The sequence below is a fragment of the Nicotiana tabacum genome, chromosome 22 (assembly GCF_000715075.1).
Source record: "Nicotiana tabacum cultivar K326 chromosome 22, ASM71507v2, whole genome shotgun sequence".
NCBI lineage: Eukaryota > Viridiplantae > Streptophyta > Magnoliopsida > Solanales > Solanaceae > Nicotiana > Nicotiana tabacum.
Window position 1 is genome coordinate 116,275,132 of NC_134101.1, and position 18,835 is coordinate 116,293,966.

The window sequence follows — 18,835 nt, forward strand, 5'->3', positions numbered from 1 at the left end:
CAGTTTTCCAGATGGAACACCAAAGGCATATTTGGCCGGGTTGAGCTTAATATCATACCTTCGAAGTCTTTGAAAAAACTTCCTTAGGTCTGTTATGTGGTCTTCCTGATGCTTGGACTTTATGATCACATCGTCCACGTACACCTCAATCTCTTTGTGGATCATGTCATGAAACACAGTAGTCATTGCTCTCATGTACGTTGCCCCGGCATTCTTCAAACCAAATGGCATTACCCGGTAGCAATAAGTCCCCCATGGCGTGATGAATGCCGTCTTTTCCTCATCTTCTTCATCCATCAGAATCTGATGATACCCATCATAACAATCTACAAAAGATCTGATCTTACGTCCGGCACAATTGTTGATCAAAATATGGATGTTGGGTAAAGGAAAGTTGTCCTTTGGACTCACCCTGTTCAGATTGCGGTAATCGACACACACCCTGATCTTTCCATCTTTCTTCGGCACTGTCACCACATTAGCCAACCAATCAGGATATCGAGTGACCCGAATAACCTTTGCTTGTAGCTGCTTGGTTACTTCTTCTTTAATCTTCACACTCATGTCTGTTTTGAACTTCCTCAATTTCTGCTTGACGGGAGGGCATGCCGGGTCAGTGGGCAATTTGTGAACCACTAAATCCGTGCTTAACCCCGGCATTTCATCATACGACCATGCAAAAACATCTTTGAACTCAATAAGTGTTTTTATTAGTTCTTCCCTGATATTTGGTGCAATGTAGATGCTTATTTTAGTTTCCCTGATATCGTCTGCATCCCCTAAATTGATGGCTTATGTGTCATTTAAGTTGGGCTTGGATTTCTCTTCAAACTGGTTTAAGTCTCTGTTTATCTCTTCGAAGGCTTCATCCTCATCGTATTCCGATTCATTATCATAATCGACCTCTTGTATAGTTAGTTCGGAATCAGATTGATCTTTTAGACTAGGTTGAATATCCGTTGTGCATGCCATGTCATTAGAACCAGTATGAAAAGAACTGTTCAGAAAAAGAAAAGAAGGAAACAAAATAAAAAATAAAAAATAAAATAAGGAATGAAGAAACTGCGGGATAACAGAGTTTCACACTTTTGCGGAATACAAAGATAAAACAATTGTCCAATTGGAAGAGGAGTAGATGTCCAATTGTTGACCTTGGCCTTAGGACCCACAAACTGTATGTCTGCCTTACTGGAACCCTCTCCAGCTTCTATCATGTTGACATCAGCGAACATCCTTTCAAAGCCCTCATTCAAATCTCCATCTGGCCCGATCAGGGGTCCGAGAACTTCCGGGACCGGCAACTTTCTGAACCCTACTCTGACAAATGATCTGGACAGGCATGAGATTGGCTTAGGAAGGACCCAGACTTTTTTCTTCAACTTGCGTGCCCGCTTTACATCCGCTGCGGTAGGCTTGAATCCTAGCCCAAAAGTATCCAGGTTCTTGGGCAAAGAAACTGGCTGGACCATTCCCTGCAGATCAATCCCCAAACCTTTTCCTGGTACAAACCCGCTGTTCAACATTTCCGAGGCTATCATGAAGGTCGCAGCAGCAATTCTGGGAAGTGGAAGGCCCCCACCCTCAGGAATTTTGTCTACTGAGACTGTGTCCAAAACTTGATAAACCCATGGGCCCTTGTCATCGTCGGTTTCTATGAAGGGCACAATGGCATCACTAACGGCATGTGTACCGTCATCCCCGTGTACCACAATCTCTTGTCTATCCCATTCAAATTTTATCATATGATGCAGTGTAGAAGGCACTGCTTTGGCTGCGTGGATCTAGGGTCATCCCAATAGAAGATTATACGACACCGCCACATCTATCACTTGAAATTCCATGGTGAACTCGACCGGACCAATTGTCAATTCCAGTATGATATCTCCTATTGTGTCAGTACCGCCCCCATCAAAACCTCGGACGCAGACGCTGTTCTTGTGGATCCTATCATCAGCAACCTTTAGTTTGTTCAGAGTGGCCAAAGGACAGATACACTTGACCCATTATCAATCAGTACTTGAGTGACCACTGAGTCTTCGCATTTCACCGTCAGGTAGAGTGCCCTGTTGTGTTCTGTACCCTCTACTGGTAACTCATCGTCAGAGAATGTCACTCGGTTTACCTCGAAGATTTTGTGCGCTATTTTCTCCAAATGGTTCACGGAGAGCTTGTCCGGGACATGGGCTTCGTTTAGAATCTTCATTAATGCCTGACAATGATCGCTTGAATGGATCAACAAGGATAGTAACGAAATCTAGGCCAGGGTCTTCCTCAACTGCTCTACAATGGAGTAGTCCTGTGCCTTCATCTTCTTCAAAAACTCCTCTGCTTCCTCCTCCGTCACTGGCTTCTTTATTGTTACAGGATTGGCCCTTCTCAATTCTGCGAGAACAAAACACCTTCCCGAACGAGTTAATCCCTGGGCCTCGCATACTTCTTCCACAACCTCCTTCCCCTTATGTATCACTGTCACTTGACTGTAGCTCCATGGCACAGCTTTTTCACTCGTTATCGGCAACTGCATTACTGGCCTGATAACAACTGGTTCTACGCGGGCCTCCTTCACTACCAACACTGGTGTGCTTGATACTCCCTACAGCACTACCCTGACTAACTCTGGCTTCTTCGCAGCAAAAGACGAACCTTTCCCCACTACCACAAATGGCTTGTCATCTACCTTTCCCAACTGTACCACTACCTTTCCACTGGTCGACTTTTCGTTCGGACTGGCACGAATCATCATTACCGTTTGTGAGGGTTTCTTGGGCTCTCCCCCTTCGTGCATTAGTTTGATCATGTGAGCCTCGTGGTGCACTGGCAACGGGTTCTCATTGATGTTGGGTGCCTCTGGTGCCTGAACCTCGATCCTATTTGTGTCAATAAGATCTTGTACAACAGTCTTCAACTTCCAACACTTCTCAGTATCATGCCCAGGAGCCCCTGAACAATATTCATAGTTTACTGAGTGGTTCAGATTTTTGGGAAGGGGATTTGGCAATTTGGGTTCAACAGGACTTAATAGGCCTAACTGTCTCAACTTGTGGAACAGATTAGTATAGGTTTCTCCCAACGGGGTGAATGTTCTCGACCTCTGCACCCTTTCGTTCCTGAAAGTCTGATTCCCACGGAAGCTTGGCCCTGAAGGATTCTTGTAGGCCCTTGGTGGTGGATATGTGTTTTGTGGAGGTGGATATGTATGTTGGGGAGGTGGATATGTATGTTGGGTTGGGGAGGTGGATATGTATGTTGGGGAGCCGGCGCATGCCATTGCGGGAGAGCCGGAGGCTGGGCGTAAGTTTGGGCGTGATGGACGGAGAAATGTAGCTCTTGTGGTGGATAATAGGGTTGTGGAGGGTTGTATGGAGTGTGTGGATAATTTGCGTAATGGGGTCTGGGTTGGTAGCGAGGGGAAGGACCTCTGGATTTGGACCAAGTACCTACTTCGACTGTTGCGACCTCCTCTCTCTTCTTTTTCCCGAGCACACCTCCCGTGCCGCTTTGGATAGCCTGAGTTGTAGCCTTGATTGCTGAATAACTCATTATCTTGTTGTACATGAGTCCTTCTTCAACCATACCGCCCATTTTTACTACTTTATTGAAAGATTTACCAACTGATGTCACCAGGTGACCAAAGTAAGTTGGCTCCAACATTTGTAAGAAGAAGTCCACCATTTCACCTTCCCTCATTGGTGGATTGACTCTTGCTGCTTGTTCTCTCCAACGGAATCCAAATTCCCTGAAGCTCTCTCCAGGATTTTTCTCAAGTTTTAACAGTGTGAGATGGTCGGGGACGATCTCAAGGTTATACTGGAAATGACCCGCAAATGCTTGTGCTAGATCATCCTAGGTATACCACCTGCTAGGATCCTGCCTCGTGTACCATTCTAATGCGGACCCGCTTAAACTTTGACTGAAATAAGCTATCAGCAGCTCATCCTTTCCACCTTCCCCTCTCATCTTGCTACAGAAACCTCGTAAATGTGCCATGGGATCACCATGTCCCTTATATAGATCAAACTTTGGCATCTTAAAACCTGCCGGCAATTGAACATCGGGGAAGGGACACAGATCTTTATAGGACACACTGACTTGGCTGCCCAATCCATGCATATTCCTGAAGGATTGCTCCAGGCTTTTCACTTTACGGAGCACTTCGTCCTGCTCCGGATTCTTAGATGGACTCTCAGTTTCTATCGGGAGCTGAAGGTGAGGGGTGTAAGTGTACGGCTTGGGTGCTTTGAAGGTGAGTTTAGGAGGATAGTATTGGTTGTCGTGAACCTGAAATACTGGTTCATCGGATGATTTTTGCAATGTGGCGGGTGGAGGTGCCATGAAAACAGGAACAACTGGTGGATGAGGGTTTTGTTTGGGTGGTGAAGCTTGGGGATTATAGGAAGTTTCTCCTTGATAGTATTGGGCAATGGGGAAGCTCGTTGATGGACCAATGGAAGGGTGTTCCGGAGTCCGAGCTGGTGAAAGGGTAGGAGTAGGGGTAAGTATTGGTGATGTTTGTCCCTTAGCCCAGGCTAGGTGCATCCCAGCTATCTCTTGTCTCAACCTGTCTACTTCCTCCTTCATAATTTGCATCTCCATCTTTTCCTCCTCAACACTTTTGTCTGAACCAGGCATACTTTCCGGAATGGGCCCTTTAGATCTTGTGTGGTAATGGTAATCTGCCAGAACGTTCAAATGAGCTAACTATTTTGAAATCTCTTTCTCTGATATAAACAACAAACTTGTTAACGTTAGAGTTTAACACATATTGCAATTTCACATTGGGGAATGCAATGTTCCTAGGCAGTTTAACCATTTTTAACATGTTTTTGCTTCGATTGCATGCGTCATCCCGACTTACTCTTTCTTTTTATGTCCTTTTTTCCTTTCTTTTATTCACAATGCCCTTTTTTTAGTGATGGTCGAATCTTATGTGGATTGCCTACGTATCATGTCCCCGCATAAATCAGACCGGGCGTAGTTCTGCCACAAATAAAGACACAAAATTTTTTTATTTTATTTTATTACCAAAATATGCTATTACAAGCTACCTATTTGAAAAAGGACAAACAAAATACAGACTCCACACTATTAACATTGTTTGATATGAAAAGAGAACAGAAGGGTAGACAACAGACTTTTAAAAGCAACAATGCAGCCTTGAACTAGGGATACATTAATGCCTTGAATTTTGGTGCCCGCGAGGCATTGTTCGGCCTTTCCGCGGGCTTTGGTGCAAGGCCTCTTTGCAAGCTTTTTAATTCCTCCATGATCTGGTGGACATAACCCATGATTGAGGCAAAAAGGGTATCACGGGGCATTTCCTCACAGGTTAGGCACCTCGTGGTGATGTAGTGCCCAATCTCATCGATCCTACCCTTGATTCTATCCCTTTCCATACACAGTTGTTCTATTCGTTGATTCTTTAATCCCAATAATTGAGTGTTGTCAACGAGCCGATCTTGGAACCTCTCCATTTGTTCTTCCATTCGGGCTATTAAATCATAGCAGCGCTCTCTGTCCGTTCTAGCACCTCGGGCTTGTTTAAAGACCCGATCTCTGAGAGTGGAATTTGTTTCTCTTAATATTTCAATGCTCCCTTCATAATCCCTTCTCACTTGCCATAGGTGCTTTTTCCGCGCTGCTGCACCTTTTGCCCATCTGGCCCACATTCTTGCTATGCTAGCCTCGGATCTTTCCAAGTCCTTTCGGCTTTCAATGACCTGATTCCTTAACCCTACTATCAGCCTTTTATCGGACCGGCTTCTCCGTTGGTTATCGACATCCATTATGACTTGTCGGTTTTGAGCTCTAAGGGAGTCATTTTCTTGGGCTGATTTCTTTCTGTCCCCTTCATCGGCCGCGGTCTGAATTTCTCTTTCAAACTGAAGATCTATGACCTGCTGCTTCAACTTGCCTATTGTGGCCCTGTATTCTTCTTCTTTCGCCAACCAGTCCCAATGCTCTTGTGAGGACTTGGCAAACTCTTGAAGGTGAGGTCTTTTAGCCGGCCTTCCAGACGACACTTCACCTTTGTACCAAGCCTGATATCCGGGTGAAACTTCCCCTCTTGCCCGATTCAGTACTCAAGTATTTGCCTCCAAGTATTGACATTGGCTCCAAATCTGGCGGACCCTTGCTTCAGGAAACTGGCCATCGGAACTGATCTCAGTCACTTGGGTGCTCAGGTCCTCATCTTTCGGCACTATCTGACACCTCCCAAGTTGCCTCAAAACCCGATACGGCGCATAAGGTTGAATTCTCTTAAGCCCCATCAAGAGAAAATGGGGCCTAGCTGCTGGCATATATATGACTTTGTCGACCGGTAACCATCCTAGTGTCCACTGTATTTGACTGGCGTTGAGGGTCCAAAAGTATGAGGTCCATGCCGAGACTCCTTCAGGTAAGCGGACCTCATTAATTCTGGTGTAGAACTCCTCTATGCAGGTTTTCTCAGAAAATCCATGGCTCAGGAACTGGGCTCGGTGACATAGGTGTTCGATCATCCACATTTGCAATAACAAGTTACACCCTTCGAAAAAGTTCCCTCCGGCTTTGCAGGCCGTGAGAGCTCGGAAGATATCGGATACAATCATGGGCGCAAGCGTGCTGTCATCTTGAGCGAGCAAAGTACTGACGACCCCAGCTATCTTTATGTCAATATTCTTATCTTTTCTTGGGAACACTAAAAGCTCTAAGAAGGTTATCATGAAAGCAACCCGTCTATGTTCATCCCACTTTCGACGGTTACTTTTGTTGCACAACTTGTTTTCTGGCTTGTTGAATCCTCCTACGTGGCCGTATCTTTGGTATATGAAGCTTAGAGTGCAAAAACCTTTCGCCAAGTCTGGGTTATGGATCGTTCTGACTATCTTTAACGAGTCCAAAAACTGGTGCACCGCTACGGCTCTTGGAGCAACCAGGTATTTATGCCTCAACAGAACCTCAGCACTACCGATGTACCCGGCTATTTCCTCTAAAGTCGGGGTGAGTTCAAAGTCCGAGAAGTGGAAGACATTGTGTGTCGGGTCCCAGTAAGTGACCAGTGCCCTTATAATATCCCCTCGAGGCCTGATACCCAACAAACCCGTGAGACCTTTCAGATGTTTCTTGACTTCGTCTCGCCCTTCTTTGCCTAAATCATTCCACCATAGCCGCAGCTGGAGGGGTATTTTATTCATGATTGAAAAAGGTTCATTTTGAGTCGTGCTCATTCTGCACATTTATTAATGTGTTTAAACAAAAGAAAATTTATTTGACTCAAAACGATTTGATTATTTTTCATAAAAGAAAGACCCGATTTTCCGAACACGACCTTTCAGCACTTCAAGGACGAAGATTTTAAGGTTGTGTGAGTCAACCGATAAAAAATCAAAAAAAAATGACAGGAGTGGTCGTTTATGCAAAGTCAGCATTCCGGCGTCCCTTTCGGGAACATTCGGCTATTTCTGACAAAAACGGCATCGCCCGACTCTATGACGAAATTTAAAATTTGACATTTTTTTGTCTATTTTTGCAAAATGGGAGGTTGGACCCGACGAGGGTTGCCTACGTATCTCACGCCCTGTGAGAATCAAACCGGCGTAGTTCGCCCAACATAAACTAAACTTGTAAACAAGACTCCTTTCTTTTGTTTTTTCAAATAAATCAAACCGGCGTTTTTCATTTTTTTCAAAATTTTGGCAGGGTTTTGACACTACTTGGACATTGGTTTTATTTTTCAAAAAAAAATAAGTAGTTATCTCCCTACACTGCTATTTTTCTTTTTCTCTTTTTCACAATTTTTCAAAAATTCCCGATTTCAGAAGCCGGTCAGCATGCAGATCTGAAGCAAATAAATGTGAAAAATAAACAAGATGCAGCAGGATGGTCTTTTTCCATTTCAGGTTGCTTGTCCTAGACGGACCCAACCCCTATGTTGAGTCCCCTAAGTCAAATACAACATGATGCAAATAAACGTTCCTACTAGGGATCCGGCATGAAGTCAAGTTATTCTAGGTTCAACCTGGGTATATGTTCTAGACAGTGTACCCGAGCGGACAACTCGATTTGAGGAAGGAGATCCTTTCCAGGAACCAAAAGGCCAGCCGGCTTAGAAACTTTCCGAGCCTCTTTTATTTCAGGGTATGACACTAACAGAATAGGGAGTCTCAACCAGTAAGCACATCCCCGGAGGTGAGAAGAGAAGGTTTCGGCACAGTTTATAGGTACAGTTCAAATAATATCAAAGCGGTAAAAAAAATCATTTTGCACATTTAGGCCAAAACATGTTATAAGATCAAATAATAAATAAAGCCAAATATAACAATTCATCTAAGCTCGAATTCTGAACCCTGAACCAGAGATTCAGGGCATTTATCCCCAGCAGAGTCGCCAGAGCTGTCACACCTCCTTTTTACTGCCCTGCGAAGGGGTGAAGGAGTTTTTTCCAATTAAAGGACAATCGAACGGGATTTGTTTATTTATTTCAGAGTCGCCACTTGGGAGATTTAGGGTGTCCCAAGTCACCGGTTTTAATCCCGAATCGAGGAAACAAATGACTCTAAATTACAGTTTGCGTACCAGAAATCTGGACAAGGAATTCTGTTAACTCGGGAGAAGGTGTTAGGCATTCCCAAGTTCCGTGGTTCTAGCACGATCGCTCAACTGTTATATTCGGCTTATTTATCTGATTTTAATAATTATGTACTCAGTGCGAATTATGACTTTTTTTGCCGCTTTTATTATTATTATTGTTATTTTTAGCAAAGAATTGCAACGTCGTGAAAACGTATCTCGGGCCTCATCACAATCAATGTATCTGTGGTCATAGACACGTTTCGACTCCGTTGAGATTTAGATTTAGGTTGCATAAATGCACACCCGTACTTAAAGAAGTAATTTTATTAAAGACGCGCCCTAAGCGACTAGCGTAGTGTTATTTTGGGCAAGGCCGTGAAATTTTGCTAAACGGCCCGTCCCGGAGTCTAAGCAACTTTACAAACACGTATAGAGGGCCCCGCAGCTTGTGATTTACTTGGCGAGGCACGCCTCATTTTTGTTTTAAAAGGATTTCCTAAAGCGACTATGTTTTTCTATTTTTCCATTTTTCGTCCGTCTCTAAAAATGAAAGAAGAAAAGGTCCTACTTTATTTGCATGCTTATGAGTTAATTATAGTTGGGTTTCGAATATGATTCGTAGAATCTGAAAATGATGCAATCAGGGCAGTCCGTTGCCAACGCGGGCCCAGGCCTAACGTGTATGGTACAAAACTGGACCTGGGCCATCTCATTCACATGTTACTACCTAGTTACATTATACTACACATGCTCACAGTTTGCCAAATTAAAGAACTTGGCAATCTAATTTTAATCCTAAACCATTTACATGCTGAAATTAACCAATAGTATCTAGCTAAACAATATTCCTACAAGTTCCGAAACGGGCTATTTGTTTAATGAGCTAACTGTTGAATGTTTAAGAATAGTCTAAATCAGCTAACATGCTTTTTGAGACATGATAATCATCAAACAATAACGAACTAACTGAACAGAGCTACTACACCATTAGTCTTTTTAACTAGCATACATAGACAGTTCGTCCACTAAGCTACTGTCAGATGTTCCATTATATATATCAAACAACTACATGATTCTAATTAGAGGAAGTTAAATAATGTACATATACAACTAGAATTCAGAATATAACTAAGATAAATTCAGAACTTCAACTCTTCATTTCATATTTATGCTTCAGTTTCCATTCTACAAGAACCAGTGTATCAATTTGTGTACCTGGTATTTGGAAAGCAAAGAAGAGGAAGATCAGTAGAAGCAGTAGTAGCACACACACAGCAACACAACAGGTTCAGCAACATAGCAAAACCAGTGAAACCAGTAATAATAGTAGCAGAAATCCCAGTAGCAGATTAAAAACAAGAGAAGTGCCCAAGAGCTCAATAAAACAGTGCTTGAAAACCAACAGAAATCCCAGGAAATACCAAATTCAAACCAAGCAGTACCACAAAACAATTACAGTCAAAGCAGAAGAGAGGCAGATGCAAGAAAACTGTGGCTTTCTGATCGTGAACCCTCAAAGAAGAAAACAAACTGAAGCTCTTTGATGTAAAGCTTAGCTTTAAACACTCACTTTATCACTGACTTAGCAAGATAATAGCATAGCCTATATGCACTATATTTCTCTAGAGTTTCAGGTTAAATCTCCAGCCTCAACACTCTTGTTTTTCTCTGGCTTATGAGGACCAAATAACCAGCCTTAACACTTAAACTATTTTCTAGACTTTTTTTTTCTTTTTTTCCTTAATTACTGAACTTTTAGGTGTTAAAAATTCAGCCTATTCAACTCTAAAAATTACTGAATTCTGATGATAAAATCCAGCAGGTTTTTAACTTGAACTATGAATATTTTTCCTTTCTTCAAAGTTCAGCTTCCATTCACTCTTAAACTCTCCAAGAGAAACTGAATATTTTAGCTTTCAAAATGTTGTCCAAGACTGCCTGAAGAACTGATTTCTTTTTTTAGTATTTTTCAGAAGATGTTTTTTTTCTTAGTCCTCTCTATATCTCCCCCTTTTTCTCTACAGACCTCATCCCCCTCTTATACAAGTCTGCCTTCCTTCCAAACCTACTGCCCGACCCCCTTTTCCCCACTAAATCTGAAATTTTCCACTTAAAATCCACTAAGGAAAACTTTTCCTTATTTTCAGCCCACATTCCCTTTTGTTCCCTATTAATACTAATCAATTCATTAGTTTAATGGTATTTTAATACTTATTGGACAGAACACTCAAACCACCCATCTTCCCTGTTTTCAATTACCAAATTACCCTCCTAAAATCCCTGAAATTGTAGCTATAGCCAATGCTCCTAAGTTCTGAATGCAGCCTTATGACTCACTACTATCTAGTTGACATTATCACCAATACTGAATTCAAATCAGTTGTCAGATTCATTTCAGACCCTAGACAGTAGGATTCGATTCATCAATTGCTTAAACTTGAATCAAACAGCAACAAAATAAAGGCTAAGGCTATTGATTGATAGGGCATGACACAGCAGGTTTAGGTGACAACCAAAATAGCAGCTGTGATGAAGCAGTTCGATTGACCAAGCAATTCAGAACATTTCAAATGATCAAGCAAAAACAATGTGACGAACTGAATATACCCACAGGCTCAGTACTAAGTTCAACTATACCAACAGGCTCGTTTCAACACAACATTTAGGACAAAAACGAAGTAGGAGGGGAAACAGACTAGCATGAACCATGAAATCAAAACCAACATTACACTACTATCATGTTAAATTAATATTCAGGCCTACCGGACTAATCGACGCCACTTATTCAATCGATTACACAAATTATAACACATAACAATTACAGCAAACAGAAGCAATGATAGAATTGGACCAAATAAAAGGTCTACTGAAGATGAACAGAATTAATTAAAAGAAAAGTAGAAAAATCACACAAACTACTAAAACATGCAAAGAGATACAAATAGAACACATGAACAGAAGGAAGGAAAGGAAAAATACCTCTGAATCTTAAGAACAAAAATGACCCAGTCTCGAACCGGACTCGACCTCTTTGAGGTCGAACGGACTTTAATCGAAGTGTTCTCAACCGAGAACACCTTGATTAAGGTCTATTAGACCCCAACCCTTCGTTTAATTGGACAGACCCCAAGGTTCTGGATTTCTAGGGTTCATACAGTCGATTTGGGGCTTGAAGGTTTCTGGTTAGATTCAAACAAAACCAAGCTTGGTTTGGTTACGAGTGAGGTCAGGGGAGTAACTGGTATGAATTTGGGGTGGTTTGGCATAGATGGGGTTTTGGCTCGAATCTTCAAATGAAGATTCGAGAAGATGGGGATTGATTCGAGCCAAGGGAGTAGTGGATTCGTAACCAGGGTGTTAAGGTGGATCTATGGTGTTAAGGAGGTGGCCGGCGGCGTAGTTGCCGCCGGGTTTCAGGCGAAGGGGAGCTATGGCGGCTAGGGTTTGACCTAGGTTCCGTCTCTGAAACGAGAGAGACAAAGTGAGGAAGGGGGGGTGTTTGGCTATGGGGGCATGGGGTGAGAGATGGGGTTTTATATACGAAGGGGAGGGATGGATCTTGACCGTTGGATCAGGTGAGATTGATGGCCAGGATCTCTTCACTTAAGGGAACGGTGCCATTTTGATTGAGTGGGGATTGGGTCGGGTCATGAGGGAAAAACTGGGAGCCGTTAGATCAAAAATAATGAATGGTCCCGATCAAATACAACCATTCGGCGTCGTTTGGTTTAATGAAAGAACTGAACTGGACCGTTAGATCTGTTTGATCAACGGTCGAGATGGAAAGCGCCAATACGGCGTCGTTTCCTTCGTCTGAGAGACCAGCTAACCGGACTGGGTCAAATGAGTTGATTTGGGCCTGGTTTTTTGTCTCAATTTTAAGCCCACATCTGAATTCCTTCATTTTTTGAACTCTTTTTCTTTTCCTTATTTAATTTCTAATTTAAACACAATTCCTAATTAAATTGCAAAATCAAAAATAAAACTACACAAATATTAATTAACACTTACAACAATTAACACACAAATTAAAACCTTAAAATAAAATCACACAATGACAACAAATAGAATAAAATGCATATTTTTGTGATTTTCCTTTTATAGCCAAATGATGGTTTAATTAATTCCTAAGTGCATAATTAAATCCTAAATATGCATGCAACATGTATTTTTGTATTTTTCAATTAACTACAATAAGGTAAACATTTACGGACAAAAATAATTACCAAAAATGTCACGCAAATTCTCAAAATTTTACCCGAAGGCAACTTGCTTTATTTCTCGATTTCTTTTGGAGTAATTTACGTGAAGCAAAAATCACGTGCTCACAATGCTAACTACTTGCTTTTCTCTGCTTAAAGGAGGTCTGTTTGAGCCTTTTCATTTTTTTATATGCTTCCCCATACTTGCCATATATGTTTTGTTTGTCGCCTTAGTATTTTTACCTTTTGAAACCACAAGTAAGCCCAATATCCCACCCATTTAGGATTAGTAGTCCCAAATGCCTCCGGGACTTATAGGATTGGGGCGGGTAATAGCATGCAATAAGTAAACGGGACCATTCCGCGCTTTAATACCTCAATGGGGTGGGAAAGGGTAGATATGGATATGATGACCACGCAATAACATCTCGTGTAGCCCCTCATTGAGGAGTGATTACCGGATGTTGTGTGGGGTGATCCATATTATTTACAAACCTAGAACTCCTTTTCCTTTATTTATTTATTTATTTCGTTGTTTAATTTCAAACTATTTCCTAAAAAAATCAGCTTTTCTTTTAGTTCTTTTAACTTCACCTATTTTGTAACCATTATGTGAAAATCCCCTATTGTTTGAAGTTCTTATTTTCCTACATGTTATTTGTACCTAAAGTCACAACAATGATTTGGCCGGGAACCACACTAGTGGATCTTGAGGGGTGCCTAATACCTTCCCCTTGAGATAATTTCAAGCTCTTACCCAATCTCTGGTTGTTCAAATCAAACTTTTATTAGTGTCCTAATGCTCTTAAATCATTAGGTGACGACTCTTCATATCAAACCCATTCCCGAAAGGGAACGAGTTGTCCTCCCAAATGTCATAAACCCGATTTCGCGAGAAAAAGGGGGCGCGACAAGTGCTTTTGGAGAGAAACTACTTTTTTCTGTTTCTCCTCAAAAGTACTTTTTTTCCATCCAAAAGCTTGGACCAACACCTCAATTTTTGGCCAAACAGGCTATAGGTCATGAAATACAAGCCTAAACCATTTTAGCTATTTCTTAGCCCAAAAATAAAGAAATCCTAAAGGGAAATTTTCGTTCCTATACCATATAGGAAACTATATTACCAAATATGTTCATAGTTTGCATATTACCCGCCATGCTAATAGTATTTCTACAAAAATATAGACAATTCATTAAATAAGGAATCATTGTAGTTGTAGGCTTCCTTATTTAGGCGCGCTAATATTGGAAAATTAAATATTCCCACTCTCCTAAGTTTCTCTCTCCTAATCACACCACTTCACTCACGTATCAAACCACACCCCACGATTTCCTCTTCAATCACCCACGATTTTCTCTTCTAAAACCAACGAAAATCTGTAACCCCTCCACCATTGATAACCATTAAAAAGTTTTGAAGCTTTGAATTCGAATTCAAATTTGGATTTTCAAAAGACATTGTTCGTTCGGATTAGATGTTGTTGCAAAGAATTGAGAATTCTCTCTACGTCTCTCTCTATCTCTCAATCCCAAATTTCAGTAATATAAGAAGAAAGGAAAAGAGAGTAGCAATTCCACCATTGACAGCCATTAATAAGCTTTGAAGCTTTGAATTCGAATTTGGGTTTTCAAAAATCATTATTTGTTTGGATTGGGTGTTGTTGCAAATAATTGGAAATATGGTTTGGAGTTTATATCTCAATTGTGAGGGGTTTTGGTGATGATTAGACTTGATTTTGGCTGGATTTCATATTGAAACTCGAAGAAGAAGAAGAAGAAGAAGAAGAAGAAGAAGAAGAAGAAGAAGAAGAAGAAGAAGAAGAAGAAGAAGAAGAAGAAGAAGAAGAAGAAGAAGAAGAAGAAGACATGACATACATTATATTGCAAAAATTGTAGAAAAATTGTACTCTATTGTTTATTTATTTTTCTTTTATTCATTTAATTATTGTATGAAAGTTGAACAACATTGTAAAAAAATTGTATTAAAGTGGTATTATATTGTAATTGTATATATCCGAAAAAATTATAGAAATCAAATACATTATCAACGAGCATTGTCCTCCAATGAAAACTAGGAACGATATGGGTGTTCGTGTATACATGGAGACGAAAAAGAAAAACAAAAACTTAGGATCATATCCGCTGTGTATAACTGTTCACGATTTCAATATGGAATTGAGTATCACCAATGAGAACAATTGCATATTTGTGCTGTTACATTTTATATCAAATTCTGGTTGTATATAAATGTCCTACACTTTATCTACAAATAAACTATATGTCAGAGTAAATATATATATCAGTATGGATTTTCACAATATCTACAAAAATTTTACATTTAGAATACAATAAAACTACATTTCATTTGAAAAATTAATATGAAAATACAGAATTTCAATATTTCTAAAAATTATCTACAACATTTCTACAAACTGTTCATAACAGAATTTATCTTTATTTTCATGCAGGTTCGTCTGGAACACTAAAGTTACTTGATATGCCAACATCTCCCATTATAGAGGAATACAACTTATCTACAATTTTCTACAACTTTCACACATTATTCCACCTAGTTAAATACAACTACAATAACATATAACTTAAATACAAATTTTATACAAAATTTATACAATATGTCTTTTGTATATTTTGTATCTGATTTATACATAGTAAAAACAAATTTTATACAACTAATTATATATTATACAACTTATCTGAAAATTATCTATAATTTTCGTATATTATTTCTACTAAGTTATATACAACTACAAAATAATACCACTTAAATGCAATTTTTTTACAATATTGTTCAACTTTCATACAATAGTAAATGAATAAAAGATAAATAAATAAACAACATAATATAATTTTTCTACAATTTCTACAATATAATGTATGTCATGTCTTCTTCTTCTTCTTCTTCTTCTTCTTCTTCTTCTTCTTCTTCTTCTTCTTCGAGTTTCAATCTGAAATTCAGCCAAAATCAAGTCTAATCTTCACCAAAACCCCTCAAAATTGAGATATAAACTCTAAACCATATTCCCAATTATTTGCAACAACACCCAATCCAAACAAATAATGATTTTTGAAAACTCAAATTCGAATTCAAAGCTTCAAAGCTTTTTAATGGCTGTCAATGGTGTAATTGCTACTCTCTTTTCCTTTCCTCTTATACTACTGAAATTTGGGATTGAGAGAGAGAGAGAGACGTAGAGAGAATTCTCAGTTCTTTGCAACAACATCCAATCCAAACAAATAATGTCTTTTGAAAACCCAAATTCGAATTCAAAGATTCAAAGCTTTTAATGGTTATCAATGGTGGAGGGGTTACAGATTTTTGCTGGTTTTAGAAGAGGAAATTGTGGGTGATTGAAGAGGAAATCGTGGGGTGTGGTTTGATACGTGAGTGAGATGGTGAGATTTGGAGAGAAAAACTTGGAGAAGTGGGAATATACGGTTAAGTGAAATTAGGAGACTAATTAATACCATTAAAATCCTAAAATGGTACATAAATAGTAATTAGGTATATAGAAGATAATTATATTAAAAGTTAAACATTGAAGGTTTACCGTATGGACATATAAAAATTCCAATCCTAAGTCACCTAGGGTATTTATTTTTTACTCCATCATCACATCCGCTCCCATAGTTTCACTCGTTCTATTACCCCTTTCCTCTTACAAGCAAAGCTTCAGTATTCTTAACTATGGCAGAAGCTTGCCTCGCCGATTTTGAGTAAGTCCTTTGTCTCTCTTCAAAACCCGTGACTCTTCTCTCTCTCTCTCATTTGCAACGAGATTTAGTCAACACAAGAGGCCAAAAGACTTTGGGCATTTCGATTTTTCTGACCAAATCACGTGAGGCTCTTTCGAATTACAACGTTCAGATTCAAACGGTTTTTTTTACTGAAATTCAAATCCTTGATTTCAAATTTCTGCTCAAGAGGACCCATCCAAAATCATCTCTCAAAGAACCCTAACTTTCCTCTAAAAATACCCTCTTTTGTTTTCAGACGAAGCAGAGGTGGAAGGAACAAGAATCACCACTTTACATTGTCCAAAATACTAAGTCTAAGAAGGACTCCGCCTTTGCTCGAACACTATCAGTTTTACTCTTACCGTTGTTAACTTTCTTTCTATCTCGTTTAACTTTGGTCGTGACAGATATTCGAACTCGTTCGGCTTGAAGTTCGGATCTGTTCGTGACAATATAGAGTAGATTCGGGATTCGATGCCCTAGTTCACTATCCCACAAAAGGTAATAGTCGACCCTGCTTCAGGTTCTCCTATTTAATTTAAAATATTGTGTTTACATAGAAGAATCGCGTTTTAGGTTTCCTTTTCTTTAGTTGTCACTATTTTTAAGTTTTGTTCTTGGTCGAGTTTAGTATAAGCATTGCGCTAGAAATTATGCTTTAACTTTTCTCTAATCGCATCTAGATATATTGTTATTTTGGACAACCTGTCGTGGTATCATGCCTTTAGATTTTCTTAAAAATCAGAATTATGTTTAAAGTTATGACCTGAACATGTACTTAGTGAAAATCATGCTTTTAGGGTCTGTTGTCATCTTTGCGTGAATATTAAAACTTAGGACCTTGTTTCTGATCAATGTGATGTTCTCTAGGTATTAGGCCAAGGATCTCGTTTTTGTGAATTGGGATCATATGAGAAAAATCATGTCTGCTCCTATCTTTTCTTGAAAGATGATGAATTATATTAAGTTTTGAAATACCTCAAATTGAAACAGATTCTAGTTGACTCGATTCACTATGATAAAACACTGATTCTGAGCTTACAAGTTCTTTTTTATAAATATTGACATCCTTTTGCTACTGTCGAATGTTGTAAAATATGTCATTACCTACTCACGTTTAAATCAACTTTTATTTGATTCCTATAGAGTGGACTTTAAGACTTTATATTGATACTGAATAAGAATATTTACTTTTGAAAAAGAAGTGAGAATTCTTCTTAAGGATTTCATACTATTAACTTATAAAAATAGTTGCTTCTCTTACGTTCCAGGTTAGAGTAACATAATTAAGCATGCTTTTGCCAGCATTAGAATTTCAAGTTGTGTATTCTTTTTTCTGCTTAATCTTTCTTCATTACTTTTTGTATTTTGTTTTTGATTCTCCCTCTACCTACTCCTAATTTTTTCTTTCTTTATTTTGTTTTGCATGATCACCGGAGCCCAAGAGTTTCACTTTAAGACTCGATGCCGCAGTGGCACTACATGGAGTCTATACATCCTCACCTTTCCTGCTTTTGCGTTACCTAGACAACAATAAATAGAGAAGAGAAAACCTTCTGGGGAGCTGAACTGGCTCTTTACAACTTCATTTTACTTCATTTATGGCGTACATGTTAAATATTTTTATTTTGATTGTGTCATTGATTGTTAAGATCTGAAGTTACGATACAATTATAGCTATATCTTGTTTAACTGTGCAGGTTTTATTTTATAACGAAAGTACTTACTTATCATATAGGTAATTACAGTTAACTGAAGCTCTTTAGAATCTTGATATGTCTTAGATGCTAGTTGTTAAAATTATTACAGTAATAATAACTTTTAAATTTTATCAAATAGTATTTCTAACACACGGTTGCTGCCATCTATGTTTTTCCTCTCACTGTTTCAAGCATTCAAGTCAACTCTATTTCTTTGCTTTCTATAATAACATTTCTGAATTATTGCTGCCATCTATGTTTTTCCTCTCTACTGTTTCAAGCATTCAAGTAACATCTATTTTCTTTGCTTTCTATAATAACATTTCTGAATTAACTTGTCTGATGTTTAAGATTTGAATTTAACAAGTTAAAATTGGCTTTTTGGACTAGATCCACTTTTAGGCAAGAAAGAGCGTTTTTCAATGTTAGAAGCTTAAATCAATTTTCCTTCAAGACAAAGAAAACTCTTCAACATGGTTTTTTAAAGTAAATCTGATTTTCGAAAGATCTCTATATTTACACATCGCATTAATTAATGTAAGTCCGGTCCGGATGTTAAAGGGTGACTTAAAAACCTTTCCTTTAGATTAAATACCTAGAATTTTAGGTTAATAATATTAACAA

At 39.1% G+C, this 18,835-nt stretch overlaps 1 long non-coding RNA gene across 2 annotated transcripts; it reads left to right on the forward strand.

Annotated features, from left to right (window-relative positions):
- The first annotated feature begins 16,360 nt into the window (after nt 1-16,360).
- LOC107810256 (uncharacterized) lies at nt 16,361-18,203 on the forward strand. 2 transcript variants are annotated; one of them, XR_012705399.1, is made up of 2 exons: nt 16,361-16,612; nt 16,768-18,203. It is a non-coding gene; the product is annotated as an uncharacterized LOC107810256 (long non-coding RNA). The 2 variants fall into 2 exon arrangements; XR_001653592.2 differs by having other exon boundaries at nt 16,361-16,490.
- Nucleotides 18,204-18,835: the final 632 nt, after the last annotated feature.